The following is a 17,981-nucleotide window of genomic DNA, read 5'->3' on the forward strand; positions in this document are numbered from 1 at the left end:
TTTAACTGTAAATTTGGATGCTCAGGTCCCTGATATAAAATTGCCATCCTTATATACTTCTTTTTTTTTTTTGAGACGGAGTCTCCCTCTGTCACCCAGGCTGGCGTGCAGTGGCATGGTCTCAGCTCACTGCAACCTCTGCTTCCTGGGTTCAAGAGATTCTCCTACCTTAGCCTCCTGAGTAGCTGGGATTACAAGCATGTGCCACCATACCCCACTAATTTTTGTATTTTTAGTAGAGACAGAGTTTCACCATGTTGGCCAGGCTGCTCTCGAACTCCTGACCTCAACTGATGCTCCCGCCTTGGCCTCCCAAAGTGCTAGGATTACAGGCGTGAGCCACTGCGCCCAGCCTTCCCTCCCATATATTTAAAATCATCTCTAGATTACTTATAATAGTTAATATAATGTGAATGCTATGTAAGTAGTTGTTATATTGTATTATTTAGGGAATAATGACAAGAAGAAAGTCTGTACATGTTTAGTACAGACACAATTTTTTTCAAATATTTTTGATCTGTGGTTGGTTGAATCCACGGATGAGGGGAACCCACAAATATGGAGGGCTATTTCACACAGCACATCTCAATTTGGTCAGCCACATTTCAAGTGCTCAACAGACCCACTGGCTAGTAGCTACTATATTGGATAATGCAGGACCAGAGGGACTAATTGAGGAGGCAATATCAGCAGAATTTGTTGATTTAATCAATGTGGAGGAGGAGGAACAAGCAGGTAGAAATCACTGTGATTGCCGGCTCGGGTAACTCAATAGGTGAAGATATTAAATTTTAAGAACAATCTAATAGCCATAAAACTGCTATGAACTTCTGATATGTTGTAGAATAAAAAAATGAGGAGATCCAGTGTGATCCTACACGCTAGTCCAAGGATGTTTACTTGAACTAAATGTTGGTTCTTTTCCAACACCTGTATAGCTAATACAGCATAGGAAAAGTGACACCAGCAAAAGAAGGTGGGAGGCACCACAGCTGTCCCTGAAATTATTTGCTGTCTCAAAACACAATTGGTTACCTTGGAAATGGCTGTGACTACCTGCATGTGTGCATACACATGTAGCTATGGATGGGCGTAAACAAACAAAGATCAAGAAAACCCACCCGGGTAAATTTTAAAACCAAAAAAATAAAAAAAAAAAAAAGATGGTTTAAAAGTTGACCACTTCGCAGGAACCACAGTATTTTTAAAGAATGCTAAAATAAAAATGTGTATATGCAGAATGCAAGGAAACTGGCATAACTTTGGTGGTAGTGAAATGACTGATGAACCACCAACTCTAATTCCAATCAGTACAACATTCCTACTAAGCTCTTCAACATCTTTTCTAATTTCTTCTTCTTCTTTTTTTTTTTTTTTTGAGATGGAGTCTTACTCTGTCACCCAGGCTGGAGTGCAGTGGCATGATCTCCACTCAATGCAACCTCCGCCTTCTGGGTTCAAGCGATTTTCCTGTCTCAGCCTCCTGAGTAGCTGGGACTACAGGCGCACGCCACCACGCCCGGCCAATTTTTGTATTTTTAGTAGAGACAAGGTTTCACCATGTTGGCCAGGCTGGTCTCAAACTCTTGACCGCAGGTGATCTGCCCGCCTCTCCCTCCCAAAGTGCTGGGATTACAAGCATGGGGCACCGTGCCCAGCCAACTTTTCTAATTTATTCTATAGAGGCCAGAGCAGAAGACCCTTGGTTTTCTTTAGTTGTACAGGGCAGGACAGTTCATGATTTGGCATGACACTGGTATGGCTTCATTCACATAATGCTTGCAGGCAACGTCTGAAATGCCAAAGAAACAATGTGTCATGTACATGTAACCTGTCAAAGGTCACGAGAATCTTGTTTCTAAAATTTAGACCAGCCATCTAATTTTATGAACACTATACAGTAGTCTGTTCTTATTCTTCACCAGTTCGTTGCCTGATCTAATAAACTTATTTATAAGCTGGTATTCAAATGCTGAGGAGAAAAGGGGCTCCACCTTGATCACGTACTTTGAAAAAATATTGTTTGTTTTTAGGGAAGCAGACATCTCTGGAGAAAGCATAGGAAGTGGATTTAGTGTAGTTTGGTTTTTTTTTCTTGAGACGGAGTCTTACTCTGTCACCCAGGCTGGAGTGCGGTGTCGCGATCTTGGCTCATTGCAACCTCCGCCTCTGGGTTTTCCTGCCTCAGCCTCCCAAGTCGCTGGGATTACAGGCACCTGCCACCACACCTGGCTAATTTTTTTGTATTTTTAGTAGAGACGGGGTTTCACCATGTTGGCCAGGCTGGTTTTGAACTCCTGACCTCAAGAGATCCGCCCGCCTCGCCTCCTAAAGTGCTAGGATTATAGCCGTGAGCCACCACCACACCTGGCCTAGTGTAGTGTTTTGAGAGCTGTTACCTCTGGGCAAGTCACAGCCTTTTAAGCCAGTTTCCTTATATGTAAAGTAAGAAAAATACAACACTTAGTCCATAGGGATGTGTGAGGATCAAATCACTTAATATTTATGAAAGGACTCTCTAAGCTGTAAAAGACTACGTGTTGTTATTGTTAGGCTGTAAAAGCACAATGTGATACGTTTATATATAGCCTTGTTATGCCTTAAAAAGCTTTGATATGCCTTACTTCATAGGACTGCTTAAGCACAGTGTCCAGCTTTAATAAGAGTATTTGGTTTCTGGCCCTTCAGATAAAATGCAGAGAAAAAAAGGTGTGTTAACTTAGAATGGCTATGTGCACTGTATTTAAAGAGTTTTGTTTGTTTCACTTAATGAATCTTAATCTTAAAAAGGTTAAGATTTTAAGAGAATTAAGAGGTTTTATGACAACAGAGTTGACATATTTTTCCCAAAGTCCTAGACTTTAATTCCTTTGAGCACATTCTTTCCCTCTTTTTTAGATTCCACTGTCATCACTTTAGTTCAAGATGTCATTAGGTCTTTTGGTTGGTCTTTCAATGCTGTTTCTCCTGTGACATCGCCAGGTTAACTTTCCTACAACCTGGCTTTCTTTGTGTCATTTTCCTATACATACTCATCCTCCAAATCCTAATTTCTGGCATTGGTAGGCTGTCCAAACCTACAGGTGTAAACAAATCCAGAGAACTACCCAGTGAGGGGCGGTCTAGATATGTGGGTTTGGGAATTACAAATGCATACCACAGGGCATGATAGTGTGGCATGGTAAAAGACCACGGACTTTGGTGTCAGATTGGCATTTCAATTCTGAATCTGTTACTTTTATTAACGATTCAGGGAAGTGACTTAATTGCACCTCAGTTTTCTCATTTGTAAAATGAGAATCTAATTACTTCATAGGATTGTTTAAGCACAGTGACCACCTTTAATACAGTGTGCAGTTTCTGGCCCTTCACATAAAATGCAGAGAAAAAAAAAAAAGATGTGTTAACTTAGAATGGCTATGTGCACTGTATTTAGAGTTTTGTTTGTTTGACTTAATGAACAGCTATTATATCTAATTTAAAAATTTAAGGCCAGGCGCGGTGGCTCATGCCTGTAATCCCAGCACTTTGGGAGGCCGAGGTGGGTGGAGCACAAGGTCAGGAGATCAAGACCATCCTGGCTTACATGGTGAAACCCCGTCTCTACTAGAAATACAAAAAAAATTAGCCAGGCGTGGTGGCACACGCCTGTAGTCCCAGCGGAGGCTGAGGCAGGAGAATCTCTTGTACCCGGGAGGCAGAGGTTGCAGTGAGCCGAGATAGCACCACTGTACTCCAGCCTGGGCAACAGAGCAAGACTCTGTCTCAAAAAAAAAAATATATATATATATATATATATATAAAATAAAAAATAAAAGTTTAAGAAGGTAAAAAGGCAAAATTGGAAAGGGGAACTATAAATATTTTAATATATTCAGATATCTCCCTAGTCAAAACATTAACTGTAAATTGATTTAAGTTACATGGTCATTTTTGCCTGTGGAAGAGGATAGATTCGAAAGAAACAAAACTGAAGATGAGAAACCAGTTAGGAGGCTATGATAGGGATTTAAGCAGGTACTAATAAGGATCTGATGAGAAAGATATGGTAAAAGAGGAAGAGAAGAGAATGGATTTGAGAAACAGAGCTGGGCACAGTGGTTCATGCCTGTAACCCCAGCACTTTGGGAGGTCTAGGTGGGAGGATCGCTTGAGTCTGGGAGTTTGAGATCTGCCTGGGCAACATAGGGAGACTTTGTCTCTATGAAAAATTTAAAAATTAGTTGGATGTGGTGGCGCATGCCTGTGGTCCCAGCTACTCAGGATGCAGAGGCAGGAGGATCATTTCAGCCTAGGAGGTCAAGGCTGCAGTGAGCTGTGATGGCGCCACTGCACTGCAGCCTGGGTGACAGAGCAAGACTCTGTTGAGAGAGAGAAAGAGAGAGAGAGAAGGAAGGAAGGAAAGGAAGGAAGGGAAGGAGGGAAGGAAGGAGTGAAGGAGGAAAGGAAGGAAGGGAAGGAGGGAAGGAAGGAGTGAAGGAGGGAAGGAGGGAGGGAGGAAGAAAGGAAAGAAAAGAAAGAAAAGAAAAATGAAAGAAAGAAAGAAAGAAGATGAGAGAGAGAAATAATTAGGAGGTAAAATTGGCAAGACATGGTGAACAACTGGTACCACCTATTGGTGTAGATGTCTGGCAGGAAGATGGCAAGTTCAGTTTTGGACATACAGTATTTAGTCTGAAGTACCTGTCTAAGGTAAAGATGCAGAGATAGAACATCAGAGAACACCAACATTTAAGGAGTAAGAGAAGGAAGGGAAATTCAAAAACAAGAGAGAACAAGGAATGGTCAGAGAGCGTAATGAGAAGGATAAGAATGTGAAGTCACAGAATTCAAAGACAATTTCAAGAAGAAAGGAATATATAAAGTATTAAATGCAGAAAAAGAGTGATAAAGACTAAAATATGTTCATCAAAATTGGCAATTAGGAAGTTACTGCTGTCCTGAGGGAGAGCATTTTCAATGCAATGATGGAGACTAAGCCAGACTTCAGTGGGCTTAGGGGTTAGGGAGCAAATGGGTAGCAAGAAAAGAATTGTATACCAGTCTTTTGAGAAGTTTAGATGAGGAGGACAGAAACTAGAGCAAGCTAGCTATTTATGAGTTAGTGATTAAAGCAATGGACATCCAAGAGAATCAGAAAAGCATGTTTCAAAGAGTCTACCATGGTATTTCAAGAAAACAGATAAATAGATCAGTAGGTTAAAATATAAAGAACAGTGTGTTACACTGGAAAGAACAAGGAATTTGGAATGAGACATGTCTAATCCTGTTACTTTGCCATTTACTAGCTATGAGACAAGTTACTTAACCTTTTCTGGGTCTTAGTTTCCTTATGCTTTTTTTTTTTTGAGATGGGGTCTTGCTGTGTTGCCCAGGTTGGAGTGCAGTGGCACAATCTCGGCTCACTGCAACCTCCGCCTTCTGGGCTCAAGATGTCCTCCCACCTCAGCCTCCCCAGTAGCTGGGACTATATGTGTGTATCACCCTGCCTGGCTAATTTTTTGTTTTCTGTTTTTTGTGGTGTTTTTTTTTTGTTTGTTTTTTTGGTAGAGATGGGTTTTGTCACCTTGCCCAGGCTGGTCTCAAAATCCTGAGCTCAAGCAATCCACCACCTCGGCCTCCCAAAATGCTGGGATTACAGGCATGAGCCACCTCGCCTGGCTAGTTTCCACATTCTTAAGGAGGTAATACCAATAACAGCTGTAGGAATTAAATGAGGTACTCCATATACAAGTGTCTAGCATTGGCAACTTTTGCTTGGTCTACAGAAGGTACTAAAAAATATTAGCTTCCCAAGAGAAGAAGCAGAGGCTGTTTGTCCGGGCCAAGAAGAAAGCTGCTGGCAAAGGGAACGTCCCCACTAAAAGACCACCTGTCCTTCGAGCAGGAGTTAACACCATCACCACCTTGGAGGAGAACAAGAAGGCTCAGCTGGTGGTGACTGCACATGAAGTGGATCCCATCAAGCTGGTTGTCTTCCTGCTTGCCTTGTGTCATAAAATGGGGGTCCCTTACTGCATTATCAAGGGGAAGGCAAGACTGGGACATCTAGTCCACAGGAAGACCTGCACCACTGTCAACTTTACACAGGTTAACTCGGAAGACAAAGACACTTTAGCTAAGCTGGTGGAAGCTATCAGGACCAATTACAATGACAGATATGATGAAATCCGCCATCACTAGGGAGGCAATGTCCTGGGTCCCAAGTCTGTGGCTCGCATCACCAAGCTTGAAAAGGCAAAGGCTAAAGAACTTTCCACTAAACTGGGTTAAATGTACACTGTTGAGTTTTCTGTACATAAAAATAATTAAAATAATACAAATTTTCCTTCAAAAAATATTAGCTTCCATTTCCCCTTGGAGGTTACTGGTAACATTGAAAGAGTGCCATTTCAATTAAGCAGTGAAGATGTATCTTAAGTTGCAGGATTAAAGCACTCAGTTATAAGATATTAAAAATAGGGAACAGGTGTAGCGGCTCATGCCTGTAATCCCAGCACTTTGGGAGGCCAAGGTGGGAGGATCACTTGAAGCCAGGAGTTTGAGACCAGCCTGGGAAACAAAGCGAGATTCTGTCTCTAAAAAAACATTAAAAAAAAATTAGTTGGGCATGGTGGTGTGTGCTGGCAGTCTCAGCTACTCTGGGAGCTGGGTGGGAGGATTGCTTGAGCCCAGGAGTTCAGAGGCTACAGTAAGCTATGATCACACCACTGCACTCCAAACTGGGTGACACAGCGAGACCCTGTCTCTTAAAAAAAAAAAAAAAGGAACAACAGTTGAAAGAGGAAAGAAAGGATTTGAGAGAGTTAATCATATTTGAAGTCTAAAAAAAAATGAAGTAAGTAAAAGTGCCAAGAGGGAAGTAAGGCTAGGGGCGTAGGAGCCTTTGTGTCTCATATATGATTAGCATACATCCAAAAATTATTTGAAAGAGTGTCTTACTGCATCATATAAATGACATTTGCAGCAGAGATGGTTTTAAGAGGCTGAACATGGACAGAAAAGATCAAAGGACAAACAAAGCTATCTTAAAGAGGAAAGTTGGTGCAGTTCATACCTAATGTTGATCATTTCAGTAAAGATCTAGGAAACACAGTATTTGGAAAAAATAGTTTCCAAAGCAGATGTGAATCCAAGTATCCTTGGGCCTAATTGTTAATGAATGTGAAACACACGGCTACAGAATCTGTGGGTAGAAAACATTCCCTAATTGCACAATCTCTAAACCTTTCCATCTGATTTCAACTACAATGACGTGCAAGTAAACATACTTCTCAACTTTTCCAACCCTACATGCACAAAGAATTACTCTCTTTGAGCACACATTTCATTGTAAGATGCGTCTTGACATGATTTCTTAGACAAATTCAAAGTTATTTTCTATATAAGGGAGTAGAGTAAGTAGTATTAATAAGTGTTTTTCAGATCCATACTTTGATCACAAGGAAAGCCTGAGCTTTAACAAACTTAAGAGGACTGAGCAGAGTCACGAAGCAAGAAAATATTATAATGGAATCTAATGGTATTATTTTTCTACATCTCTCTTCCTAATAAATATATGAATTGTAACTTTGCCTTCAAAATGCAGAGCACAGACTTCTTACCAATTGCACATTTACTGAACATAAATCAAGGTGGAAGAACCACTGCAGAGCTCAGGAAAAACACATGCTGTGATCATTGTAAGGGAAAAGAAATGTGAACATAGTTTTTCTGTGCAGGGAAAAAAAAGAAAAAAAAAAGGAAACAAAAAAAATTAGAGAACTACTCAAAGACAAAGGAAAAAAATCCTTCAATACTGCAGAAGGTAAAGAAAGAAGCAACAAGCAAATTTTAGGGTGGCCTAACACAGGTAATCTGAGGAAATACAAAGGATGATTTCTCCACAAAATCCTCTTCCACCCCATGGAGAGGACTGCATACTTTTCTTAAACGAAGGGATTGCACGTTGGCAATTGTTAGAATGTGGAAGCTGACTGATTTTACTATAGGAAATTAGTTTTGACAGACATCCTAATTAAGCACAGTAGATAAGACTACTGTATAGAACTAAGCTGGCTGTGCACTGAACAACTCTAGAGGTAATATTCATTGTCTCTACAACAATTCTAGAGACAAAGTTATAATTCATATATTTATTAGGAAGAGAGATGTAGAAAAATAATACTCTAGAGTTATGCAATGCCGTAGCCGATGGTAAGTACCTATCAGAAACAATGTTAGCTCCATGAGAGAAGGGAGTTTTCTCTACTTAATTCATTGGTGTATCCCTGGCGCAAAAAACAGGGCCTGACGCTTATGATGATCAATAAGTATTTGCCGAATGGGTTGACGAATGAAAAGAAAAGGGGAAACTGAAGTTTGAGAGCACAGAAGAGAGATGGATTTCTTAAAACTGAAAGAGATTAAGAGAATGAGTCCAAAAATCCAGAACCTTGGAATGGAACTCCTACCTGTTATAAAAGAGGAAGGAGGGCTGGGCACAGTGGCTCATGCCTGTAATCCCAGCACTTTGGTAGGCTGAGGCGGGCAGATCATGAGGTCAGGAGACCAAGACCATCCTGGCTAACATGGTGAAACCCTGCCTCTACTAAAAATACAAAAAAATTAGCCGGTCGTGGTGGCATGCATCTGTAGTCCCAGCTACTCGGGAGGCTGAGGTAGGAGAATCACTTGAACCTGGGAGGTGGAGGTTGCAGTGAGCCAAGATCGCGCCACTGCACTCCAGCCTGGCAACGAAGAAAGATTCTGTCTCAAAAAAAAAAAAAAAAGAGGAAGGAGAAGGAATGGTAGAAACAGTTTGGGACATTGCCAGATTTTACCATGCTCTGGCAAGGACTTACTATGGGCCAAGCAAAAATTAAGTAATAAAAAGGGGTGGAAATACCATGTTAGCAGAGATGCAGATTTTCTTCTTAATTGGCAGGCTACGTATGTCAAGAAAAGTTTACATAATTGCTGTTTTTCTATCAAAAACTTCCACATGGGTTAAGGCAGGAGAATTGCTTGAGGCCAGGAGTTAGAAACTAACCTGGGCAACACAGTGAGACCCCATCTCTACAAATTTTTTTTTTTTTTTTTTACATTAGCTAGGCATGGTGGCGCATGCCTATAATCCCAGCTACTTGGGAGGCTGAGGTGAGAGGACTGCTTGAGGCCAGGAGTCTGAGGCTGCAGTAAGCTATGTTTGTGTCACTGCACTCCAGCCTGGGTGACAAAGTGAGACCCTGTCTCAAAAAAACTCCAAAATGAAAAAAAAAAAAAAATCTGCATGGCCATACCAAACAGGGAGATGGAAGTCAGAATAAAAGATATGATTTTCATTATGATATAAACCATCTCCCCAAATATTAATAAAATCTTGAACCTATGATTAAGTGAGATAAACACTGCAGAAGTGATCTGTAAACTGTTATATGCTACCATGGTATAAGCTGTTTTTATTATCTAATTAACAGAAACAGAGTTCATAAAGATTAACCAGCCATTTGATGTCTACTGACTATATATTGTGCTTTAGCAAGTATGCATGTATATAATAAAGTTCATAACTTATGCAATTCCTTGTGTATACGTGACTTTCATTCTGTTTTATTTATCAGGTTTCAACTAGACCTAAAGTTCCTTAGATTGAATAAACCTATACTTTACAACCCTCAACATCATCTTTACGTGATCCATAAACACATATTAAATTTCTAAGGACCCCTGGGGTATGGCTGATTCTAAGGACTTTCCTTTCACATTCCCAGTATTTTTAAATTTCAGCTATAAAAAATTTATTTCAAGAGAGTTGGCGCCTCTATCTGTCCTACTATGACTACTCCAATTCATCTCAACAAGGAAATATGTTAATTTGCTCTAAATTCTGAGCAATGCAAATGGACTTACTAACCATATGTTTTCTGTTCACAATCTGTTTTCTGCCAGGATTATCTGGCATACCTCATGTATAATTTCCATTAAAACAACAAAGCCAAACAAATACAAAAACACATAGCTTTTTGCTGTACATGAAAAAAAATCTATAGTTGGCTTTTGTGGGAGGAACCACTTCCACTCTCAGCCACTCAAGGTTTATCAGGATATACTAGTTGAGAGGCATGAAAAATAAAAACTGGTAATTTCCCATAACCAAAACAAAAAGTGTTACAAGATACTTATATGATCCTTGGCAATACTTTTATTCTACTTAGTATATGATTAGGAGTTTAGTAGATTACAAAACCCAGCAAATAAAAGACAACTGGTATATATTCTCCTCAGACATGGTAATGTGATGTAAGGTAGTAAACCTTGAACTTCATTTTTGTATGGGTAATAAATTCACATGGCTCAAACTCCAAAAGAAACCAAATGATATTCAATAAAAAGTTTCTCTCCCACTCCATCCCCCAGCCACCTAGCTGTTCTCCCCAGAGGCAACCAGTATTATCCATTTCTTCAGTAGCCTTCTAGAGACTAGACATCAACAAGCAAGTGTGTGTGTGTGTTCTCTTTTCCTGTCTTTACACAGTTGGTGGCATACTGCATAACATTTCTCAGTAGTATCTTAGGCACTACTCCCACCATGCCATGTTTAGGAAACAGGCTTCTTGCATGTCTTCTTTGATTGAACAATACCAGCTTCTCAAGTGTTGTGAAGGAGTTTGAGACCAGCAGACTTGGAAGAAAAGTGTGTTGTAATTAATTGGTAATATCTGCCATAACCATCTATTCCTATTCTGTGCTTTTACCGTATCTTCCACATACCTCTTTCACAAGAATCACCAGGTTTCACTAACTTGAAAAGCCATATCTGAGAGTACGGACTATGTCCTTTCATAATCGTAATGCAGGATGCCTACCCAGCACAGTGCCTAACATATAAGTACTCGATGAATACTTACTAAATGAATCCCACAATCAAAATCCCCAATGTTTAGGGAGAACAAGACAGCTTTTCATATTCCTGAATGAGTTACTTTCTCCCGCTCAAAGATATACTTGATTGACCCTATAACTGTAGATTTGTAATGAAGTCATATTTGAAAGCTATGTGATACTGCTTTCCCCATCTCTATCAGAATTTACAGTAATGGGTTGGGCATGGTGGCTCACGCCTGTAATCCCAATGCTTTGGGAGGCCAAGGCGGGTGGATTGCTTGAGTCCAGGAGTTAGAGACCAGCCTGGGCAACATGGCGAAACCCGTTTCTACTAAAAATACAAAAATGAGCCAGGAGTTATGGCGCATACCTGTAATCCCAGCCACTAGGGAGGCTGAGGCAGGAGAATTGCTTGAACCTGGGAGGCAGAGGTTGCAGTGAGCAGAGATTGCACCACTGCACTCCAGCCTGGGCCACAGAGTGATACTTGGTCTCAAAAAAAAAAAAAAAAAGAATTTACAGTAATGACATCTGGCTGGCACTCAAGCTTCTTGAGGAAAAAAATATGTACCCAGAAGTTCACACAGGATCCTATCATATATGTAATCAACTAGTTTCTAATCACTGCCCTCTAAAGAGAAAATGATTGTGTAACATGTGATTTCTGAAACAAAAGTGGGGTCTAGGGAGGTCAGGCGGTGGTGAAAGAAAACTCAATGGAAACATCATGAGTGATAAAGAAAGCTTGTGATTGAAAAAAATCCAGTGAATGAAAAAAATTGACAAAGAACATGTCAATTAAGCCTTACTCATTAAAGACCCCACCTGCTAATCATTCTCAAAGCTCTTTCTAAACTTACATCTTTCATATAAGTACTGCCATCTACAGGGCATAATGTAAACAAAGTATTTTATGAGGGGTGGGGAGTAACTGAAATGAAAAGGCTGGCATACTATAGGCTAACATCTTCATGCCCTTTTAAAATACCAGCATTAATGGGGAAAAGACTCCCTATTCAATAAATGGTGCCGGGATAGCTGGCCAGTCATAGCAGAAGAATGAAACTGGACCTTTACCTTTCACCATACACAAAAATTAAGTCAAGATGGATTAAAGATTTAAACATAAAACCTCAAACTATAGAAATCCTAAAAGAAAACCTAGTAAACACCATTCTGGACATCGGCCTTCAGAAAGAATTTATGACTAAGTCCTCAAAAGCAACTGCAACAAAAACAAAAATCAACAAGTGGGACCTAATTAAACTAAAGAGCTTCTGCACAACAAAAGAAACTATTAACAGAAGAAACAGATAACCTACAAATAGGAGAAAATAATCGCAAACTACGCATCCAACAAAAATCTAATATCCAGGAATCTACAAGGAGCTTAAGCAATTTAATAAGCAAAAAACAAATAATCCTATTACAAAGTGGGCAAAAGACATGAATAGACACTTCTCAAAAGAAGACATACAAGTGGACAACAAACATGAAAAAATGCTCAATATCGCTAATCATCAGAGAACTATAAATCAAAACCATAATGAGATCCCATCTCATACCAGTCAGAATGGATATTGTTAAAAAGTAAAAAACAGATGCTGGCAAGGCTGTGGAGAAAAGGGAAGGCTCATACACTGTTGGTGGGAATATAGATTGGTTCAGTCACCACAGAAAGCAGTTTGGAGATTTTTCAAATAACTTAAAAGAGAACTACCATTCAACCCAGCAATCCCATCAATGGGTATATATTAAAAATAAAATCATTTTACCAAAAAGACACATGCACTCATATGTTCATCGCAACATTATTCACAATAGCAGAGACATGGACTCAACCTAGATGCCCATCAATGGTGGACTGGATAAAGAAAATGTGGTACATATGCACCATGGAATACTATGTGGCCATAGAAAAGAATAAAATCATGTCCTTCACAGCAACATGGATGCAGCCGGAGGCGATTATCCTATGCAAATTAACACAGGAACAGAAAGCTAAATACTGCATGTTCTCACTTACAAGTATGATAAACATTGGGTACTCATGGATATAAAGATGGCAACAATGGACACTGGGACTACTAGCGGGGAGATGGAGGGAGGAAGGCAAGGGTTGAAAACACTAACTATTGGGTACTGTGCTCACTACCTGGGAGAGGGGATCATTCGTAATCCAAACCTCAGCGTCATGCAATATATCTATGTAACAAATCTGTACATGTAGCCCCAGAATCTAAAACAGAAGTTGAAATTATTTTTTTAACTCTATATTTATTCAGAGTTACATGTTATGTTTTCTTTTTTCACACACAAGGGAAGGCAATAATGCTCAATGGCTGGTTATTATCTTTTAAAAATTAATATTGTAAAGCTAGCACTTACGATTTTAAGTCTTCATTTATTTATTTATTTTGAGACGGAGTCTTGCTCTATCGCCCAGGCTGGAGTGCAGTGGCGTGATCTTGGCTCACTGTAACCTCCACTTCCTGGGTTCAAGCGATTCTTCTGCCTTAGCCTCCCAAGTAGCTGGGACTACAGGCGTGTGCCACCACGCCCGGCTAATTTTTGTATTTTTAGTAGAGATGGGATTTCACCATATTGGCCAGGCTGGTCTCGAACTCCTGACCTTGTGATCCACCGACCTCGGCCTCCCAAAGTGCTGGGATTACAGGCATGAGCCACTGCGCCCGGCTGATTTTAAGTCTTTAAATTACCTGTTACATATTTCTGCGGGCTTGTGCAAAAAAAAATTACTTGTTACTTAACTGTGAACAATAAAGAAAAAAATTATAATTTTAAACTAAAATTTAAAAAAAAGTTTAAAATACGCCCAAATTCCTATTTATTTCATTTTGCTGTAAGATATAAACTGGGACTCTCTGAGAAGTAGAGAGTCCCTGGGAGAAGTAGGGATATTTTTGGTGGGAGTTGTCTTATGTAAGGATAGACCAGGATGGAAGAGGAAGAAGAACATTAAAAGCTAATGGACTGGTTCAGATTTATAGGTGCAAGCTGGAGAAACCTGAATGAAGGAAAGCACAGATGATTTCCATGCTTCTAAGGGGACATTATGCCAATGTGTTGTATTGTCATAACATAACTTTTTTTTTTTTTGAGACGGAGTCTTGCTCTGTCACCCAGGCTGGAGTGCAGTGGTGCGATCTCAGCTCACTGCAAGCTCTGCCTCCCATGTTCTCGCCATTCTCCTGCCTCAGCCTCCCAAGTAGCTGGGACTACAGGCGCCTGCCACGACGCCCGACTAAATTTTTTGTATTTTTAGTAGAGACGGGGTTTCACCATGTTGGCCAGGATGGTCTTCATCTCCTGACCTCGTGATCCACCCACCTCGGCCTCCCAAAGTGCTGGGATTACAGGCATGAGCCACCGTGCCTGGCTAACATAACTTTTAAGGAAAATAAGTGGAATCCATTAAAACTGTTTCTTATAATCAAAAGGAAGAAATCTGATTTTAGAGATAACCAAAATCCACCAGTATCACAAGGACGGTAAGAATTTTTGTTGGGGCCAGGCACGGTGGCTCACGCCTGTATCCCAGAACTTTGGGAGACAGAGGCGGGTGGATCGCTTGAGCTTAGGAGTTCAAGACTAGCCATGGGCAACATGGTGAAACCCTGTCTCTTCAAAATATACAAAAATTAGCCAGGTGTGTTAGTGCATGTCTCTAGGCCCAGCTACTTGGGAGGCTGAAGTGGGAGGATCACCTGAGCCTGGGAGTTTGAGGCTGCAGTGAGCCATGACTGCACCACTGCACTCCAGCCTGGATGATACAGAGAGACCGTGTCTCAAAAAATAATAAAATAATAATAATAATTTTTGCTTGTTTGTTTAACCATCTATTTTCAATTGGGTATTAAATTTTATCTTTCTCCTCAAATCTCGTCACAGTAAAGTTGCCACAAGTTTGGTAATAGAACAAAGTTAGGCAATATTTATTACTCCCCCCAACCCATCACTGCCTATCTCCAAAGTACTACTTTATTATGTGGTGCTGTCTAAACAGCGTTGTTGTCTAAACAGTGGAATCAGCCCCTTTTCCACTCTCCAAATCTGATTATCAAAGTCTAACCTGCCAAGATCCAGATTAAATGCCAATTTCCACATAAAGAATTATTTGATCCCTCCTTAGCTAAAAGTAGTTTTCCTTAGCCTATGAATGTTTTAGCTCTTTGCCTAAACATTTCTTACAGCCCTTGTAAATATTCTACATATTAATGATTTAGGTATCTGTGGGATTATAAACCCCTAAACAAAGGAAGGGACTACATTTTATTCATCTTTGCATCTGTCATAGTATCTAGCACAGAGCCTGGCACATGATGAGGAGTCAATAAAGATTTAATGAATATTGAATGTTTGTATTTGAAAGCTTACATGGCTAACACCAAATAGTTAATTTGAGAAACATCATGGCACAAATATTAACAACAGAGGGTCTTTGTTAAATATTTCACAGACTAGGAAAGCTAGAATCTATACCAACTATAGTAAAATATACATACTTAAGCTGGTGGTTTTATGAGAGTAATAACAGGTATCATTAGGTCACCAGAAGTCTAGTGAAAACTTAGTGTTACAGCTTTGGTTAGGCTAGAGGCAAGTGATTTAGGAGCTATGCTTCTTAAGCTCTTTTCTCATTTGTTTATTTATTTTATTTTATTTTTTAAAGATGTGGTTTCGTTATGTTGCCCAGGCTGGTCTTGAACTCCTAAGCTCAAGCAATCTGCCTGTCTTGGCCTCACAAAGTGCTGGGCTTACAGGTGTGAACCACTGTGCCCAGCCCTAAGCTGTTTTCTACTCTTCACTATAATTTATAGATTAGACAGGTTGTACAGTTGCCAGGGAGATGTCATGGCTACCGAAAAGGAAAGCATAAACACATTTTAAAATACACCAAGTGGGCCGGGCGCGGTGGCTCACGCCTGTAATCCCAGCACTTTGGGAGGCCAAGGTGGGTGGATCACCTGAGCTCAGGAGTTCGAGACCAGCCTGGTCACCATGGTGAAACCCCATCTCTACTAAAAATACAAAAATTAGCTGAGCATGGTGGTGGACACCTGTAATCCCAGTTACTCGGGAGGCTGAGGCAGGAGAATCACTTGAACCTGGGAGGCAGAGGTTGTAGTGAGCCGAGATCGCACCATTGCACTCCAGCCTGGGCGACAAGAGCAAAACTCCATCTTAAAAAAAAGAAAAAAAAAATACACCAAGTGTTGGGTAGAAAAGCAGGTATTAAACAGAATTCTTAGCTTTCTGTTTACTGATTTAGTTTCTTGGGGCTTCCTTCATTACAGGAGAAAAATCTCCTACACCAAAGTATTCAAGTTCTCAGTAAATGTATTCAGAAGTCCTAGTAAATATATGTATGTGGTAAGTCATACTATATTAACTATAATAAAGTTTCTCTTGAAACAATAAAGATTAATACATTTAGGAAAGAATAAAATAAAACCTATGCAAACATGGAAAAAAAATTCTGATACTAGCAACACTTACATGGAAGAGAAGATTGGATGTGAACATGGATAGGTAGAAATAATTAGAAGGTCAGAACTATAATTAAGGTAAAAGAGAATTAGATTAAAGGACATCATTCGTCTAACCCTGGACACAATCAAGAAACTTTCCACAATCCCAGAACACATGTGACCAAAAAAAAAAGGAGTTCATTGTCAAATATACACAAACAAGAGCTAGACACCAACTGTCTAATTTGAATCCTAGGAAATAGGTGGGAGGCCAAGCAGACAATAATAATGTGGAAGGAACATTGTTTTAACTAAGCAGCTTTTGGCCAAGTTATAACTAAGAAGGTTAAAGTGTTACACGTCTGACAAGTCCTTAATTAGTTGTTTTAAACAAAAACAGTATTTTTTGCTCATTAGGTATTTTCTAGTATGAGTTGTATCATTATTCTCTATTGGAACTTTAGGAAGAAAATATATTGGAGAGGCTGCATAAGTAGTGTTTAAGGCATAGACTCTGGTGCCAGGTTTCTTGAATTCAAATTCCAGCTCTCCCCCATTACTAGCTGTGAGACCTTAGGGATGTTACTTAGCCTCTCTAAGCCTCACTTTCTCATCCATTAGTAAAATGGGAACTGGTAGTAGTTCCCATCTGATAGGAGATTCCACTTCCTATGAGTATTCAATAAATTACTGTTCATAAAGCACTTTGAACATATATCCCACAGTAAGCTCTAAGTGAATATTTGCTAAATAAAATCTGTCCTTGATAATTTAGATATTTATCTGATTTAAGACAAATTTTGGCTCCTATGATAGAGAATATCTCTAGATATATATAGTATTATGATGACACTAGGTGGAAATAAAAAAAAGTTTTCTATTTTTGAAGAAGCACTGTTCTTTTTCTGTCCTTTCTTTCCCCTATGATTCATATCTCTGGCTTTACAATGCTAGCTAAAAGATAAACAGTATGCCACTTGCTCAGGTTCCTTAAGTGTTCATCTCCTCCAGGTCTGCCATGCCTTTAAGGAAATGAGAGAGAAAGAAAGGAATGTATCACTTCCCTTATTAGATATATGACAGCATTAAAGCCAGTGATGGGATAGAGTTTGAAATCTCATAAGATTATCTAAAACTGAGCAGAACTCCCATACAGAGGTACTAGAGGTGCTGGTATGATGCCTAAAATTATTATTTAGTAGTAGAGTCTTCCAATAATTTATCAGCAAAAACTCAAGTAGATGGAAAATAAGCTACTAGCCTCATTCCTAATAACAATCTCTGGAATCTGAACAATGTACACTTAGAAGTTAAAGTCTAGGCCAGGTGCAGTGGCTAACGTCTGTAATCCCAGCACTTTGGGAGGCTGAGGCAGGCGGATCACGAGGTCAGGAGTTCAAGACCATCCTGGCTAACACAGTGAAACCCCCGTCTCTACTAAAAATACAAAAAATTAGCCAGGTGCGGTGGCACACACCTGTAATCCCAGCTACTTGGGAGGCTGAGGCAGGGGAATTGCTTGAACCTGGGAGGCAGAGGTTGCAGTAAGCCGAGATCACACCACTGCACTCCAGCCTGGGCGAGAGAGTGAGACTCCATCTCAAAAAAAAAAAAAAAAAAAAA

The 17,981-nt window shown here is 39.9% G+C and overlaps 1 protein-coding gene and 1 pseudogene across 12 annotated transcripts in view; one reads left to right on the forward strand and one right to left on the reverse strand.

The window, feature by feature from the left end:
* The window catches only part of PRORP (protein only RNase P catalytic subunit), a 154,084-nt gene that overhangs the window by 34,173 nt on the left and 101,930 nt on the right, over positions 1 to 17,981 (reverse strand). The gene's annotated exons all lie outside the window — the stretch shown is intronic.
* On the forward strand, positions 540 to 6,327 carry LOC134757192 (large ribosomal subunit protein eL8-like; annotated as a pseudogene).

This window comes from Gorilla gorilla, chromosome 15, assembly GCF_029281585.2.
Source record: "Gorilla gorilla gorilla isolate KB3781 chromosome 15, NHGRI_mGorGor1-v2.1_pri, whole genome shotgun sequence".
NCBI lineage: Eukaryota > Metazoa > Chordata > Mammalia > Primates > Hominidae > Gorilla > Gorilla gorilla.